The sequence below is a fragment of the Balaenoptera borealis genome (genome assembly GCF_965194805.1).
Source record: "Balaenoptera borealis genome assembly, chromosome: 16".
Taxonomy (NCBI): Eukaryota; Metazoa; Chordata; class Mammalia; order Artiodactyla; family Balaenopteridae; genus Balaenoptera; species Balaenoptera borealis.
The window spans coordinates 19,964,141-19,983,187 of record NC_138872.1 but is presented as its reverse complement, the minus strand read 5'-3'; the positions used below and the strand labels follow the sequence as shown (position 1 = coordinate 19,983,187).

General features: G+C 41.5%; 1 long non-coding RNA gene across 1 annotated transcript in view; it reads right to left on the bottom strand.

Moving 5' to 3' along the window:
* The window catches only part of LOC309613995, a 37,967-nt gene extending 21,040 nt beyond the window's left edge, over positions 1-16,927 (bottom strand). Inside the window, exon 1 of the long non-coding RNA XR_014235975.1 lies at positions 14,383-16,927. This is a non-coding gene — a long non-coding RNA (uncharacterized lncRNA). The remainder of the gene's footprint in view (positions 1-14,382) is intronic.
* Between the last annotated feature and the right edge of the window lie 2,120 nt (positions 16,928-19,047).

The following is a 19,047-nucleotide window of genomic DNA, read 5'->3' as shown; positions in this document are numbered from 1 at the left end:
ACTCATCAAGAAAAAAAGGGAGAAGACTCAAATCAATAGAATTAGAAATGAAAAACGAGAAGTAACTGAAACGGCAGAAATACAAAGGCTCATGAGAGATTACTACAAGCAACTATATGCCAATAAAATGGACAACCTGGAAGAAATGGACAAATTCTTAGAAAAGCTCAACCTTCCGAGATTTAACCAGGAAGAAATAGAAAATATAAACAGACCAATCACAAGCACTGAAATTGAGACTGTGATTAAAAATCTTCCAAAAAACAAAAGCCCAGGACCAGATGGATTCACAGGCGAATTCTATCAAATATTTAGAGAAGAGCTAACACCTATCTTTCTCAAACTCTTCCAAAATATAGCAGAAGGAGGAACATTCCCAAACTCATTCTATGAGGCCACCTTCACCCTGATACCAAAACCAGACAAAGATGTCACAAAAAAAGAAAACTACAGGCCAATAACACTGATGAACATAGATGCAAAAATCCTCAACAAAATACTAGCAAACAGAATCCAACAGCATATTAAAAGGATCATACACCATGATCAAGTGGGGTTTATCCCAGGAATGTAAGGATTCTTCAATATATGCAAATCAATGTGATATACCATATTAACAAACTGAAGGAGAAAAACCACATGATCATCTCAATAGATGCAGAAAAAGCTTTTGACAAAATTCAACACCCATTTATGATAAAAACTCTCCAGAAAGTGGGCATAGAGGGAGCTTACCTCAACATAATAAAGGCCATATATGACAAACCCACAGCAAACATCATTCCCAATGGGGAAAAACTGAAAGCATTTCCTCTAAGATCAGGAATGAGACAAGGATGTCCACTCTCACCACTATTATTCAACATAGTTTTGGAAGTCCTAGCCACGGCAATCAGAGAAGAAAAAGAAATAAAAGGAATCCAAATGGGAAAAGAAGAAGTAAAACTGTCACTGTTTGCAGATGACATGATACTATACATAGAGAATCCTAATGATGCCACCAGAAAACTCCTAGAGCTAATCAATGAATTTGGTAAAGTTGCAGGATACAAGATTAATGCACAGAAATCTCTTGCATTCCTATACACTAATGATGAAAAATCTGAAAGAGAAATTAAGGAAACACTCCCATTTGCCATTGCAACAAAAAGAATAAAATACCTAGGTATGAACCTACCTAAGGAGACAAATGACCTGTATGCAGAAAACTATAAGACACTGATGAAAGAAATTAAAGATGATGCAAACAGATGGAAAGATATACCATGTTCTTGGATTGGAAGAATCAACATTGTGAAAATGACTATACTTCTCAAAGCAATCTACAGATTCAATGCAATCCCTATCAAACTACCAATGGTATTTTTCCCAGGATTAGAACAAAAAAATTCACAATTTGTATGAAAACACAAAAGACCCCGAGTAACCAAAACAATCTTGAGAAAGAAAAATGGAGCTGGAGGAATCAGGCTCCCTGACTTCAGACTATACTACAAAGCTACAGTCATCAAGATGGTATTGTAGTGGCACAAAAACAGACATACAGATCAACGGAACATGATAGAAAGCCCAGAGATAAACCCACGCACATATGGTCAACTTATCTTTGATAAAGGAGGCAAGAATATACAATGGAGAAAAGACAGCTCCTTCAATTAGTGGTGCTGGGAAAACTGGAGAGCTACATGTTAAAGAATGAAATTAGAACATTCCCTAACACCATACACAAAAATAAACTCCAAATGGATTAAAGGCCTAAATGTAAGGCCAGACACTATCAAACTCTTAGAGGAAAACATAGGCACAACACTCCATGACATAAATCACAGCAAGATCCTTTTTGACCCATCTCCTAGAGAAAGGGAAATAAAAACAAAAATAAACAAATGTGACCTAATGAAACTTAAAAGCTTTTGCACAGCAAATGAAACCATAAACAAGATGAAAAGACAACCCTCAGAATGGGAGAAAATATTTGCAAATGAAGCAATTGACAAAGGATTAATCTCCAAAATATACAAGCAGCTCATGCAGCTCAATATCAATAAACAACCCAATCCAAAAACGGGCAGAAGATCTAAATAAACATTTCTCCTAAGAAGATATACAGATTGCCAACAAACACATGAAAGGATGCTCTCTAATCATTAGAGAAATGCAAATCAAAACTACAATGAGGTATCACCTCACACCAGTCAGAATGGCCATCATCAAAAATCTACAAACAATAAATGCTGGAGAGAGTGTGGAAAAAAGGGAACCCTCTTGCACTGTTGGTGGGAATGTAAATTGATACAGCCACTATTGAGAACAGTATGGAGGCTCCACAAAAAGCTAAAAATAGAACTACCATACGACCCAGCAATCCCACTGCTGAGCATATACCCTGAGAAAGTCATAATTCAAAAAGAGTCATGTACCACAATGTTCATTACAGCTCTATTTACAATAGCCAGGATATGGAAGCAACCTAAGTGTCCACTGACAGATGAATGGATAAAGAAGATGTGGCACATATATACAATGGAATATTACTCAGCCATAAAGAGAAATGAAATTGAGTTATTTGTAGTGAGGTGGATGGACATAGAGTCTGTCATACAGAGTGAAGTAAGTCAGAAAGAGAAAAACAAATACCGTATGGTAACACATATATATGGAATCTAAAAAAAAAAAAAAGGTTCTGAAGGACCTAGGGGCAGGACAGGAATAAAGATGCAGACATAGAGAATGGACTTGAGGACACAGGGTGGGGGAAGGGTAAGTTGGGACGAAGTGAGAGAGCGGCATGGACATAGACACACTACCAAATGTAAAATAGATAGCTAGTGGGAAGCAGCCACATAGCACAGGGAGATCAGCTCAGTGCTTTGTGACCACCTGGAGAGGTGGGATAGGGAGGGTGGGAGGGAGACGCAAGAGGAAGGAGATATGAGGATATATGTATATGTATAGCTGATTCTCTTTGTTATAAAGCAGAAACTAACACACCATTGTAAAGCAATTATACTCCAATAAAGATGTTTAAAGAGTAAATAAATAAACAAAAAATACAACTTAACCATATTGCTTTTTTTATGTAACACCATAAGTAATGTTTTATATCATTAAAAATCCCTTTTAACATCATTTAATTGGGTGCATAATATTCCACAATGGAACACTTATTTAAGTAGCCTTCTAAATCAATGAGAAAAACACAACACACTAATAATAGATTTTATAAAGGGAACAAACACAAACAAAAGGAACAAACACAAAACATGTTCACTAAATATGAACTACAATCATGAAACCATTAAAGATGAGGAAACGTTAAACTTCATGAATAACCAAAGAAAACTATTCCTGTGATGAAAAATACAGTAAAGCTGGGCATCCATTTGTGGTCATGATTTTCTTGCTAGCACCATCTGAGTTACTATTCAAATCAGTTTCAGACAATGACAAATTCTTCAACTCCAAAACTTGTTTTTCTTTGAGTGAAAATGGCTGTGAGTCATAATTTTTCAAATATGTGTATTTGTGTGAGTACGCCATTGCTAAATTCGAAATAGGCACCAGACAGATGGGAACCATAACACGACCTTCATCTCTCCCGAGGTTGCCTCCAACAAAATGATTTGGCTTTGTTTTGAAATGTCTTCCCCAGAGAAGGAGTCCCAAAAGGAATCTTATAGACTAAACCTTTGGCTTTTCTTGGCACAATGCCTGCAGTGGCCAGACCCTGGGAAATGTTGAGGATCCCTGCAGGGGAGAGGAGACCCCAGGAAGGGGTCCAGCTCCAGGCCCGTGATTGCTAACTTGTTTCTGCTCTGGCCTCTGTGCTGACCATGACCAGTCTTGCTGCCTCTTCCGTGGACAGTGAAGGAGTTATGAGATTCACTTATAGAGGTACCGCTCCCCCTTCAAAGCTCACCTACAGTTTGGAATAGTGGAAAGAATGCTGGATTCAGAGAATACCAGCTCCTTCACTAAATTGCTATATGGTCGTGGGTAAGTTACATAAGTCCATGAGTGCTGAGCTTCTCACCTAGTAAATTGGGTCAGTGCTTGCTCTGTCTATGTTCCTGGATTATTGGGAGAAATACAGGTAATATAGCAGCAATGTGCAAGATGGTTTAGACTCTGAGATAAACCAGACATTTTGGATTCAAATCTTGTTTCCACAGCTCTGCATCCTTGAGGAAGTTTACTTAACCTCTCTGTGCTCAATTTCACCATCTGTAAAATAGAGGTTATTTCTTATAGAATTATTTTGATAATCAAATCACATAATATTTACATGCAAGCACTATAACAAGGCCTGCCTGGAATTAGTCCTGTTATAATTAGTACTCCCCGTTTAAAAAGTCCTACTATTCAAGCATTCTTTCCTATACTCTCTTCTTCATCCAATCATGCTCTTCCATGCTCTCTTTCCAGTTTTACCAAGCAGCGTTTTGTATTTTATATTTTTAGTACATTTGATACCATCTGACACAATAAATGGCATTTTCCCAGCAGACCCCTCATCTACCTAAGGTCTGGGACTACATTCCTATGCCTCTCACTCATTCAACAGGTATTTATTGAGCATCTACTAGATCCCAGGTCTTATGCTAGGCCCCTTAAGATATAATTAGGACTTACACACAATCTTGGTCACTTAAATCCTAGTGCTCAAGTTCTAACTTAGAAGACAGGCAAGTAAACAAATGATTTCAGGTAATAGAGTCAAGAACAAGGTTCTGTGAGAAATAAAGTGAGATGGGATTAGCTCTTCCTACCAGGATTAAGAAGGTTGTACCAGGTCATCTGAGCAGGGCTCTGAATGTACTTGGCAGGCAAAGGAGAAAGGACACCCTAGAACAAGAGGACAGAGTGTTCAAGGGCAGGGAGGTGTGAGCACACATGACCTAGTCAGGAGATGCTTCAGAGCTGACTCTTGCAAAAGTAAAGGGTACATATGGAAGAATGGCTGCAACAAGTCAAATGGGAAAAAAAAAAAACAAAAAACAAACAAAAAACCACAGGGATCAGAAGAGACATTGAAACCTGGGTGAAGGAGTTTGGACATTTTCTTAGGAATTAGGAGCTTTAAACGCATGACCACCAGGCAGGCCTGATCATTAGAAGTCAATGTATTTAAAGTTTGCATTGAATATGGCACACACGCTACCTATTTAGCCACAGACCCCACCGTGCCATATTGCCTTATGCTGATCCCCTTCCCACATATCCCAGATGGATTTGAGTTTGCAACCTTGCTTAGTCTTAGTAAGTTGCTAAAGCATCTATTCCAGGTATTGACTTCATCAAATCCCTCCAGAGACCAGGAGGAGAAGGTGTTGTTCGTAACAGGGCAAGAGACTGTATATGGACAGAGCTGCTAAAAAGCTACGGCAATAAAATGAAAAAGACAAAAAATAAGTGCTTGTAAGGCTGTAGAGTAACCCAAACTCTCATATACTACGATTACTGGAAGTATTGATTGGTACAACCATTTTGCAAAACTTTTTGGCAATGTCCATTAAACTGAACATCTGCAGGCCCTATAACCCAGCAATTCCTTTCCCAGATATATACCCAACATCTACATTCATGTACCCAAAGTCACGTACAAGACTGTACAGCAGCAGCATTCATCATAGCCCAAACTGGAAGCTACTTAAATGGGTAGTACATTGTGGATAAATTACCATCCGTTCACACAATAGATTACTATACAACTAAATGCTCTATGCCTGTGCTCAACAATATGGATAAATCTTATAACACTGAATGAAAGAAGACAAACTCAAAAGGGTACATATTAAATGAGTCTATGTATAAACAGGCAAAACTAAAATTTACTATTAGATACAATGATTACCCTTGGTTGGGGGCAGTGTAGACCTGGAAGAGGGCAACAAGAGGGCTTATGGGATGCTAGTGAATTTCTTTTTCTTGATCTGGGAACTGGTTTCATAGATTTGTTCAGTTTGTAAAAAAACATTGCACTGGAAAAAGTACACTTATGATATGTACACTTTCTTTGAATATATTTCATTTAAAAAGTTTTCACAAGTGTAAAAGATAAGTTAGAGGTCACTACAAATAATGTTATTGTAGTAGACCAACTAAAAGTTAATAGGATCTTAGGCAGGGGAAAACACTGTGGCAATGACCCATTATTCATCCATTCATTCAATTTTTGTTAAGGATCTACTGTGCATCCAACACTATATTAAGTGTCAAGGACACCTAAAGCTACAGTCTGTGGAGGAGAAGGATACTAAACAATCAGTCCCCCAAACTAAACACTTTCAGTGAGGAGAAAATAATTGATCTACAAAACAAGGTGGTGAGGTACAGCATAAGTGGGCAGCAGTGAAGGATTTTTTAGGGGGCTACTTTAGACAGTGTAATTACTGTGTTTCCTTTGTCTCAGGCTGTTAGGATTACGTTCTTCTGCACAATTGGTGGTGTTAAAACTCATAGGATGCTAGTGTATCCCAAACCAGCAGACTTTGCTTTTTACTGACAGTAAGATAGGATACCCCTAAAGAAGGTATCACGTGTAACAATGGGGCGTGATCACTACCTCATAACCCACAGTGCCCTGTTAGCACAGAACTCTGATTATCCAGGGTTCATAGTGTAGCACTGGGCACTGGGAAATGTATTTTACACAATTCTCAATGGACATTCTCAACCACTGCTTGGCCTGTTTTACAGGAGCCTCAGCTGTTTGCCTCCAAAGTGGACGATGGTCCAAGGATTCCCTGACGGTGTATTTAATATACCCTTCATCTCAACTTTTTTTCCTGAAATGTTTTTCCCTCCAACTCCCTGGCAGTTCTGAGCATAATTAGTATTGCTTTATTACCAGGGCTTTTTCAAATCACTTTACTTTTGAAAGATTTCTTAAAACTTATTTTTATTTTTAATATCTGAATAATTTTAGATTTCACAGTTAGTCCAAACATCCCACTAACTCTCATATGAATTAGAGAGCTCATTGGGAGAAAAGGTGCACATATTTTGTAAGACAGACCAACATTAAAACTGAAGGTTTTAGTTTTTAATAATATCCCTGGAGCCTCTAAAAATAAATGTGCTATATAAATGTAAAATTCTAATCACAATTTTTCATGGCAGAATATGCAGCAAAGACAACGTGAAAATATCTCAGCTTTTCAGGAGTTATTGCCAGATTCGATTTGGTTTCAACAACATTGGTTCTATCAGTCTGTCCCCACACCCCCAAAGCTTATATATTTCAAGGGTCCAGCTTAGACAGTAGTGCTTCTGTGAAGAACCTTGGGCAGGAATGCTTTCTGCCAGCCAAACTGTTGTACCTCTTATTTATACCTTTCTCACACATGACTCTATGAGGGCATGTCTATAGCTCCAACCGGCTTGTGAATGTCTCAAAAAAAGGCACCACATCTGAGTTAGCTTTGTACTGATATCTTCCACGACACAGCGTCCTCACCGCCACCATCAACATCATCATCATCATCGTTATCACCATTGTCACCGTCATCATCCCAGGTAATACCCAATGAGCACAAAGCTTCTGTCAAGCAGGGGGTTCACTGCTTTAAAAGCCTTGTCTCATTTAATTCTCGAAAAAGCCCCATGATAAAGGTATCATTACTCCTCATTCTTTACAGATGAGGATATGGGACCATGGAGGACTAAGTAATTTCTTCTAGTTCCTCGGTGCTAGAACTAAAACTCCAGGGAGTCTGGCTCTACACAGGGTCATATCTTCAATGCCACTTTGCCTCTCACCTAGCATGGTGGAAGTTCAGAAACACGTGTTAAGTAAAGTGGCTCCAGAACATGGCAGTGGCTGTGAATTGGTTGGGACAGAAAAAAATAGAAAGTGAATTCCAGCTTCACAAGTGTTGGGATGAGTTTAAGAGGAAGACTGAGGGTCTACATCCCAAGACTACCAGTGACCCCTTTGCAGTGATGTATCCCAGGGGGTCTGTGTTGTATACTGGAAGCACCCCAGTTTTCCCAGGATCATGACACCCTCCGACCAAATGGTCACATAACCACTGTCTCCTGTAATGCCTATCCAGCTGCTCCTAGGATTCCCCAAGAGGCACGTGGTGAGGGCAGGTGGGGCTCTCAGGATGGAATTGATACATACTTAAGCAGTTGGCAGTGGTGTGCTTTTTCCATTCCCTTTATTAACTCCCATTGACTTCCATTATAAAAATGAAAATGCATTCCCACAGGATAAAACACTTGGCCTCGCCGCTAGACAAAAATGACCTGTACGAAGCAAACAAATCCTTTCCAATCAGCTGTTTAAAGGAAAAATGATAATGGATGCCAAGGCCTGAAGGAATAAGGAGGATCATCTTTGGAAAGTGATGCTGAACTCCATAAAACATGAAGTAGGAGAAAGAATTCCTTTTAGAAAAAATAAAATGGAGAAAGTAGTCCCACTGAAGAAGTTGAAGCAAATGTGAACTTTTATCTCTTTATTTACTTTTTATTTTACCCATTTATCTTCTTATTCAACATATCCCACTGATTTGTGTTGTATGCACCCTGCTTGATACAGGAGAGAAAAAGACAAACTGGAAGTTACTCAAGAAGTAATATGCAGGGGACTTGGGCTCGGGGGGATGTAGAGGTGTTATAACAGAGTAGTTATGATATGGATTTCAACTTTTTTTTAATTTAATTTTTATTTTATATTGGAGTATAGTTGATTTACACTGTTGTGTTAGTTTCAGGTGTACAGCAAAGTGATTCAGTTATACATATACATATATCCATTTTTTTCAGGTTCTTATCCCATATAGGTTATTACAGAATATTGAGTAATGTAGAGTTCCCTGTGCTATACAGTAGGTCCTTGTTGATTATCTATTTTATATATAGTAGTGTGTATATGTTAATCCCAAACTCCTAATTTATCCCTCCCCCCAACCTTTCCACTTTGGTAACCATAAATTTGTTTTTGTATCATATGATATCACTTATATGTGGAATCTAAAAAAATGATACAAATGAACTTACTTACAAAACAGAAACAGACTTACAGACTTCAAGAACTTCAGCATTTGAAAGGCAGCATAGCACCGACTCTGGACCTGGGCTGTGTGGGCAAGAATCCTGCACTACGCTTCACCCTGAGCTAGCCTTTAACCTTGCTCTACCTGTTTCCCCAACTATAAAGTGGGGAAGAAGTAGCCCCTGACTACTAACAGCAAAGGGTTGTTATAAGTGTTAAATGACCTAGTATTTGTAAATCACTTAGAAATGAAGTACAAATTATATTCCAATAAAAAAAAAGAGAAATGGAGTACAAATGCAGTTCCGCCATCTGTTATCTGTAACAACAGATAAAATCAGTTTACTCACCTGTACAATGGGTAAATAACATATCTAAGGAATGTATATATATATAAATCATACACATATTCAGATATATGCATCTATATCACATATATACACCACATATGTATACACATAGCCATATCTAGATACATACGTGTGTATATGTATTTGCATATACATATGCATATCTAAATAAGTATGCGTATATTTATATTATGTATAACATAAATATATGAAGTGCTCAACAGGTCCAACATCCATGAGAGCGCTCAAGTAGTGTTACACATATGCCAACTTCTATCTGCCTAATTTATATAATTTTGTTATTTGATTATTATTTAACAAAGAATGAGGCAGAGGGAGATAATTCTTTATATATCAAAAGAAGGAAAAAAAGGTTTGCGGAACCGCTCTCAAGGGCCAGACCCTGAGATTCCACAGTGAAAAGAGACATGTGGTTGCGGTCCTTGAGGACGCTTATTTTTCAGCCAGTCGGGCTGGCGTGGACGTCTACTCAGATCCAGAAGATTAGGGGGAAGGAGAGTTTGGAGGGGGAAGTTCACGAGGTCAGTCAGGGGCACTCAAGGGTAACAGAAGAGGTTCCTTGACAGGAAGACACCTGGGTTTGGAATTGAGGGAGAGAATGGGGTGTGTTATGGATCTGGGGGTTCTCAGGATTGGATCAGGGGGAGTGAGATCACCCAGACCGAGCAAAAGGAGGGAGAAACAATGGAAGGTTCACAATGGAATTCTTGATAACTCTACATTTTTTTCAAATGCAATGAGAGGAAAAACAATTTAAACGATGGAGACAGAGAAAAATGTCAGAAAAGTAAGAGATCCAGCATTCTGAATGAAATATAGAGAAATTAGAGAAGGATGGAAGAAACAGGATCATGCCCTCACAGTGAAAAGCAAAGACATCTACCAGCAGCTGAGACATTGCACAGGTTTGGTCACATGCCTGTTGTGAGAGCAATTTTAAAAGCTAGACTTGGAGACACTTCCTTGGAGCCTTTCATGGGGCTCTTGCAGTCCAGCAGCATCTCATTTCCTGAAAGTTGTTTCCGTTCTGCTCAGAACAAGTCTTTATAGTTTACTAAGGGCTCTCTCCCATCTTGCCTGGACCTCACCACTGAGAATCAGGCAGGGCCGTGATCATTATCACCATTTACGGATGAAGAGGAAATGGGTTCAGAGAGGCTAAATCATGTCGGAGGTCACGCAGATCTATTGACATCCTGCAACATACTTGTCGTTCTCTACCTGACCTTAGCCTTGGAGAGTTGTGTCTTCTGAGACATATTTGCAGAAATTATGCTCTGCAGGGTCTTTGGGGGGCATTTCTGAGCCACATGATCCATGACATATGGAGAGCTGACATCCTTAAATCGTTTGGAAAGCGAATAGAGAAAGAAACGCATAGGGGACTAAACCGGCGGTGGTGGGGGTGGTGTTCACAGTGATGGAGAGTGAAAGGCAGAGACACACATCACTGTGTATCATTATGTCTCACTCTCCCATCCCCCCCGCCCCCAACAGACAAAGCAACCAGGCTGAGTCTCTGGGGATAGCCTGGGCAGCCCTTGCTTATGTTCCCTTCCCTGGGGGTTGCATTTCCTCCGTCCAGTGGTGCAAGTCTCCTGCCTTCTCTCCTATGTTCACATATTGCTGCTACTGCTGCTGACTTAGGACTTCAGCTCTGACTCGGGTTCTCTTCCTCCTGGAGTTCAGTCAGACATTCTTATTTCTGAAATCAGCAGCTTCCCTAAAGCATAGAGACACAGGATGTCGTAACTCAGGTGCCAAACAGCCGGAGCTGCCAGGAAGGGGAGGAAGGAATGAAATGACGCTGGTGGCTGAGCCAAACAAGGTATGCATATGAGTTGGAGGCTTGGTGAGGATGAAACTGAGGTGTGAGGCACAAAAGCCGCTGCGTTAGGTGTCCAACTGACACCTCGTGTTCAAAGTCCAGCTCGTATGCAAAGGAAGTGAAATTTGGAGCAATCAGACCAGGGTGGGTAGAAGGAGCTGGGTTCAGCCCCTTACTAGACATAGAAGGTCAAGAGGTGGGCGGGGCAGTTTCTAACAGGACATTGAAGCGCCTGTGAATGAAAGGAGCCTATCAGAAAGCCAGGCAATGGCAGGACAGGCACGCTGCCCACCAACACCCCAGGGCAAATGATGCCAAGGACCTGGCAGCAGACTCCTTCCACATTTCACAACCCGGTGGGCCTGCAAGATCGCGCAGGTCAGGGTGAATGAATCTGACCTCATAGCTCATAGCAGCCAGGACTCAGCAGGGCAAAGTCAGGAGCGAGGAGGCAGGGCCCCAGAGAGGGGCAGGGGCTGCAGTAACTCCAGGTCCCAGAGAGAGGCCAGCATCCTGCTGTCAGACGTACTGTAAGGGAATTACTGTATCCGCTGCATCTCCCAGCTCAGGGTGTTCACATGTATCATGCTGTCTTGGTCCTTGTTCACAGAATCTTTTAATTAATATGGCAGACATTTGACTGACTGTGGCTTTAAGCATTTAAATTACGTTAGATAATTATATTATTCCTCCCATAAAAGTTCAAGTTTTAGATCACTTGCTTCATTCTTTTTAAAAACATTTTAATATACATATAGAAATATATACACATACAGTATATACATATATAGAGAGACGTATAATAAATGCATAGAAAAGTATAATATACATACTTAAGTGTATACAGCTCGTTGAATTTTCACAAACTGAACACATTCATGTAACCAGCACACAGATCTAAAAATAGAACATACCAACACCCTGAAAATCCTTATAACACTTAACTCTAAATATATACACATACACATATATACATAATCCACTCTGCCAGCTCCAAGAAATGCCTTCCTAATTTAAACTGAAAACAAATAAGGAAATACTCTGCACGATATGGGATTTCACTCTCCCCCTCGCTTCCCCAGCAGATCTATTCTACACAGGGAATTGCACCCCGTCTCCAGCTTGACCAGCAAAGCTCCTGGAGGTTTGCTCTGACTACACAAAATGGACCCGTAGCCCTTCATCGTGGCTGTTCTGCTGTGTGGTCACCGGGAAGTTGGCCCTGAGCCTGGCTGAATGGCTTGAGTCCTTTTAATGAATTGTCCTGCACGGTGTCCTTATAAGCGTTGAAGCAGCAGCCAGCACCGAACGAGTGGGTTTTCCAACTAGCACTTATTTCTTTTCATGCGGCTTCCAATGCAGTACTGGGCACCCTTTTCTTTACCAGGACGTGGGCACCTTGGAATTACTGCTTTTAGGGTATTTTGAAGCCCAGAGCCTTTGCTGAGGATCGGGAATGGGGGGAGGGGTACAAGTATTCTTCTGAAACTGTACGCAAGATTTCCAGTATTTTTCTGGGGAGATTCTCAGAGTTACATAATTATTTCCACACCAGGCCCTTCTCCCTAAAAGGTTAAGAACCTCTTTATTTGACTATGAGTTATTTGTGGGCAGGGACATTGATCTTCAACTTGCATCCACGCTGAGATGTTTTTCCTACATTCCCACCCTGTGTAATGGAAAAAACTGGGAATTCGGAGTTAAACCCACCGCCCTCCCCCTATGTGACTCTGAGTAAATTTTTCAAACTCTCTGAGCCTTAGTTTTATCAGCAGTAGAGTGGATATAATCATGCTCACTGCAAATATATATATATATATATATATATATATATATATATATATATATATATATATATATATATATATATATACATACACACACACATATGTATACATGTGTATGTACACATATATACATATATATGTATGTATTCTATGTCTGTCAGGGTGCTTGGCTCTTTGAAGGATTTCTGCAAAATCCAGCCACCTCTGCCTCTCTCCACTGCATCTAAGGCAAGCTGAGATGAGGAGGAAGGTTGGGCTCAGGGTGATATGGATATCTTAGACTCACAGAAAGTATAACGTTGAGGCTTTGCCACAAGATGGTAAGTTCACCCAGAACAGCCTCAGAACTGGGTATCTTTGCAGGTCTCAGGTGATTAATAAATCTCACCACCTCCAGGCAGGAACATTTTCTCCCGCTATGGATGGTCCAGAGCCCTTTAATGAAAGGGCCCCTCGTATGCGGCCCTGATCAGTTTGCGCTGTGGTCTGCAGTCTGTCAAGTTCATGATTTCCTGCCTTAAAACAGTGCAAGTGCTTCAGAGCATGAGCTGTATCTGCATCCACCACTGAACTAGCACACTGCTAGGCACCCAGCAGGTATCAAAAAACGCCAGCTGAATCTAAAGTTCTTAATGAGGAAGTCTGTGGCTGAGTTTAGCCTGAAATTACAAGTAAAATGGTATATGTAAAAACCTATATACATGCCTGGTCCCCAGAACAGAGGATGAACAGATAGCCTTCATCAGATTATCAAATGGTGGGAATGATAATGGTGATCTTTGAAGGAGATCACCCCTTAGTCATCTCTAGATGCTCTTATAGACACCGAATACTTCATGGATGTGAGGTTCAAGGGAGTCGACAGACTCGCCTGGTCACTGCCGTGGCCTACGTGGACAGGGGGCCCCAAACTGGCTTCCTGTCCCACTCAACAACCGCCTAACTTATCCACAGGCCCAGCTTCAGAGAGAAGTGATTCTTGTCCCACAGCTCTCTCCTACAGAAGGGAAAGAAAGTGTATCCGTTAATAACTCCTTGATTTAGATTTTCAAGTATGCAACCATCTGGATGGTAGAGAGGGTAGAAGAGAATAGCCCACTATGAACGTGATAATAACAGCAATAATAATAATATCTACCATTTATGTATACATTTAAAGAGCCAAGTATTAGACAGATTGCTAATTGTGAATAATCTCGCAACATTTTCTCCAGAAGGCAGTAAAATAAACATTAGTTTTATCTCCATTTTTCAAGTGGGGAGACTTGGTTGAAAGAGGTCAGGGCCTCGGCCAAGAACACAACCACAGAGCCCAAAGCAAGCCAGGATCTGCCTGATTCCAGAGCCTCTGCTGGGAACTGAAAAGTAAATCCCCCACAGCCAGTGTCTCACCCAAAACTCAGCGTCGATGATGGGGCCAGGAGTCGACTCCATTATTCTCCATTCCTAAACTCTGCTTCTGCACTTCGAGATGCTCTCTGGATTTCCTTCCACAGCCTTGTGGGTTATCCAATTCCGATTTTAAGTCAGATCACACAATGGCTGGGCCGACTTCCCCAAACCCTGGCAAAATTTCCTTTGCCCACAAGATGGCGTTGAGGGGTGAACCAAACACCCCTAGGTCTGAATGGCCTATGTGCACAGTTCTATCGCCTAAATGTCTTGTCATTCACCAGCAGGATCTGCTTACAGTTTTGGACCAAGGAAGGAAAAGGGACTTAGTTATACATATCAATTACCTGTCATGTGCCATGTTCTACAATAAGTGCTAGCATCAGAGCAAAGTCTCAGAAACTCCCTAGGAGTTCCCCAGCAGGTGCTACAGATACTTGGTAATCATGTGCTAAACTAAACTGGATTGGTTTAACCCGAACCCCCTTAGAAACCTTCCTTACTTGAGTTTCCATTCTAAACTGACAAGTAGGTAGATACTCAGGCTGCTGAAGAATTGGTGCATGATGTTCCCTACAATCCCTTGAATTTCAGCCTTCTCTGGATACATTGGGATAGATTTCACATCCAGAAAATAGTGAGGTTGCCACTGAGAGTTGAGATTCTGGAGAGAAAAGAACAGGGTCTTCTGGAAAGACATCTGGAACACAAGGGCCCTGATTTACAGCTCTAGGTCTGCTCCCCAGGACCCTGAACAAATCACAATAAGCATCAACGTTCTGTCTCGACAATAATTGTGTTTGCCCTGAATAGTTTACATTACTGAAATACTCAAATATGCTAAGGATTGCGAATCACTATGCAGAAAAAAAAAAAAAAAGTCACTATGCAGACTACATATGAAGAGAGCATTTATTACCTTTTAGTAGGTGACACCAAATATGGTCATACATTAAGATTCTAGAGTCAGGTCTGGGTCTGAATCTCAGCTGTAGCACTTATTAACAGTGTGACCTTAGATAAATCATGTAGTTCTATGAGCCACAATCTCTACCTCTGTAAAATGGGGATAATAGTACAAACTTCCCGGAGGTGTTGTGCAGACTGAGATAAATGTAAAGTATTCATCATGACGCCTGGCACATAGCTGACACTCCAAATGGTGCTACTAATAATATCGGTATTGTGTACAACTTTTATTTCACGTCTATTGTGAGCTATGGTATGCCATACATGGCTTGTGCTGACCATAAGCCAACTGCATGCATCTCTTTCTAATTCTGTGTTCCGTGAAATCACATTGGTAACTTGAAATCGGCCATAGTGGGAGTTATTTACACCATGGAAGTTGGCAGATTCCACAAATCAGAGTTGTTGTTGTCGTTTGTTTTTATGTCCAGAAAGTCAGTTCACTGTCATCCCACTGGTTCTGAATTTTGAACGGGTTTTAGTTTAGGTCCACTAGAAACAGTTCCTGAGATGGAGATTCACATGCAAATAAGTTCTTAAGGGAGTGCTGTCAAGTAAAATCTGTAAGGGAGAGGGGAGCTGCATAGGGTAGGCAAAGAAACCAGGCTAAGATGTGGCTTCAGCTGATGGCTTGTCTCAGCCTGATCCCACAGACAGCTCTACAGCCTGAAAGTCATCACAGAGTTCCCACCACGACGCAAGGGAACCAGGCTTTTCTACCCCCTTATTAATTGGCCATTGGCTACTGGGCACCTTCTGGGGGAAATGTAGCTTTCAGACTTTTCTGGGTGAGGCTTCTCCTGATCTTAGAGTACTTCTCTGGAGAAGTGTCCAGCTATGAGTCACCGACATCATGTACTGCTGAGAGATAGATGCCCCAGCTCAGTAAAAAGGACCTGAGCATGACACCAACAGTATCTATCACAATACCAAAACAGTTCATCGTCCTAGACATTTGACTAGGATAGGTTTGGGGAAACCGCTCCTACATGTGTAATGCAATACAGAAGGGTTGTTTATTCAATCATAAATATTTACTTATTATGAACTACATTCCTGGTAATGGGATAGATGCTGGGGATATAAGGATGATACACTCACAAGTGGGATCCCTGCACTGAAGGAGTTTACATTCCAGCTCTGGAGACAGATATCAACCAAATGCTGGACATAAATAAACATACATTTACAACTGTGATGGTTGCTGTGAAAAGGAAAAAGAACGTAGTACACAGTCTGCCCTCTGAATCTGTGGGCTCCACATCCGCAGATTGAGCCAACTGGGGATCAAAAAATTTTTGAAAAAAAAAAAATTCCAGGGCTTCCCTAGTGGCGCAGTGGTTAAGAATCCTCCTGCCAATGCAGGGGACACGGGTTCGAGCCCTGGTCGGGGAAAATCCCACATGCCGCGGAGCAACTAAGCCCGTGCGCCACAACTACTGAGCCCGCGCTCTAGAGCCCGTGCTGTGCAACAAGAGAAGCCACCGCAATGAGAAGCCCATGCACCGCAACGAAGAGTAGCCCCCTCTCGCCGCAACTAAAGAAAGCCCACGTGGCAACGGAGACCCAACGCAGCCCCCCCTTAAAAAAAAAAAAATTCCAGAAATTTCCAAATAGCAAAACTTGGATTTGCCCTATGCCAGCAGCTATTTACATAGAATTTCAATTGTATGAGGTATTATTAGTAATCTAGAGATGATTTAAAGTTTGCAGGAGGATGTGTGTGGGTTATACACAAATACTACTCCATTTTATATAAGGAACTTGAGCATCCATGGATTTTAGGTATCCCAACCAAGTCCTGGAAACAATTCCTTGTGGATACCTAGGGATGACTGTACTCTTGGATGTAGAGAGAGGGGTTTGATAGATAGGGAGGCCCCGGAGGACTTCACTAAGAAAGTGACAGCTGAGCAGAGATCTGAAGCAGGAGTTGGAGCTCTCTAGGCGTGGGAGTGGGGTGGCTCTAGAAGGAGGAGGCGCTGACATCAGGCAGGGAAGTGAATCTTCCCGAGGGTCCAGCTCCAGGTCAAGTTTGTGTATGGAGATTAGTCCCTGAGGCCCAAGGAGTGGGGTGGCTCCCTGAGGCCAGGGGAAGAGGGAAATGAGGAAGCCAGGGGAGTTCTCTTTGCTCTGAGAACAGTACTGAGAAGGCAGGCCAGCTCTTCTCTATTTCCACTGAGATTCTAGCGATCTCTATTTTGAAAACAAGACTATTTTTATGCTCTTGATATTTTCTAAGATTGGTTACTTTCCGTTTTTCTTTGATGTTTAGAAAATTGCCTTTTGAAAATCTCTGCCTGATTTAGCTGTGCCAAGGAAGGGGGGATGGTATCCTTACTAAAACCGGAAGCTGATAAAAAAGGGGGGAGTGATAGGTTTCTGTATATGTTCATGGATGTGTACGATGTCTATAAATGTGTGTGATCCTGTGAGCACATATGCATGTGTGTGTGTGTGTGTGTGTGTGTGTGTGTGTGTCTGCTTTGTGACCAGGGCTGGGAGTTGGGGGAGGAGAGTGGACATCAGGGCAAGTCGTGGAGAGAGGAGGGGAAGTGTTCATTGCTGCTGCTCAGCCTGTTATTAAAGAGAAACAACGTTCCCAGCAGGAGGCAGAAGGGCAATAAAACCAGTGGCTCCACAATTTATGATGCTAACTGAGATTCCACAGTATGAAGCTAGACTATCCCCCAAGCATCAATATCAACAAGCCTGCAATGCCCAGGCTCCCAAAGAGCTCCCCAGTGCCCCCTTATTAATCAACCCATTGCTGAACATGCACCAATGAGCTCTGCTCTGGAAACATCATTAATAAGTAGGGACAGGCCAAATGGCTAAGAATTCCAGGATAAGGGCAGGAAAGCAAGGGAAAAAAAATATTTATGTACACGTATGTGTGTGTTTTCATATGGGGTGTAGCCTATTATGTATACTGGGTCATCTGTTACCAAGGTCATATATAAGTGTGTCTATTCATTTTCCATATATTTCATATTCTAGGAGAAATTTTCAAGCTTTAGAACTTTGCCAGACGGAATTAGAGCAATTGTTCTTCTGCCGGGACTTTGGGAAATTAATGAGGTCCTCACGCAAAGCCATGAGAAAATAGAAAATTCTTTTCTTAAGTGCCCAGTTTCCAAAAATACAGCAGCCACAATCCCAGAGAGAGCGATCAGTTTAGTGGCTAATCTTGAGGCCCATCAATGGCCCCGGCATATCTTCTGGGTTTATTGCAATTCTGAATGGAGCTTTAATCAGCTTAGCCCAGCCTGGCCGCCCGGGGCCTTCAGGCAAAGGGCAGTTTCCTATGAATCCTCCTGACACCATCTCCTCTGCTCTAAACAAATGGATCATTCTTTCTCCAGCTCCATCCTGGAGCGCAGAGCTTAACTTTCTTTTGTGTTTAGGGAAGAAAGCAGGGAGGAAACCTTTGCAATCTGAATCCCAAAGAGCATTCTCTCTGTATTAAGGTTTCCATACTGGATGGGAGTTTGGACCCCAAATTGGAAAGAGCCCCAAAAATGTGTTTCTGTTTTCATGTTTTAGTGTCCAAACTTTCCCTGGATGCTCTCTCTGTTCCCTTCAGAGACCACACTGAAAAAAGAACTGTGTGCCACTTTTGTCACTCTCCAAGCCCCACGGGACAAGTCTTTGGCCAATAGGGTGACCTCCCATTCTGATGGATCCCTCACAGAA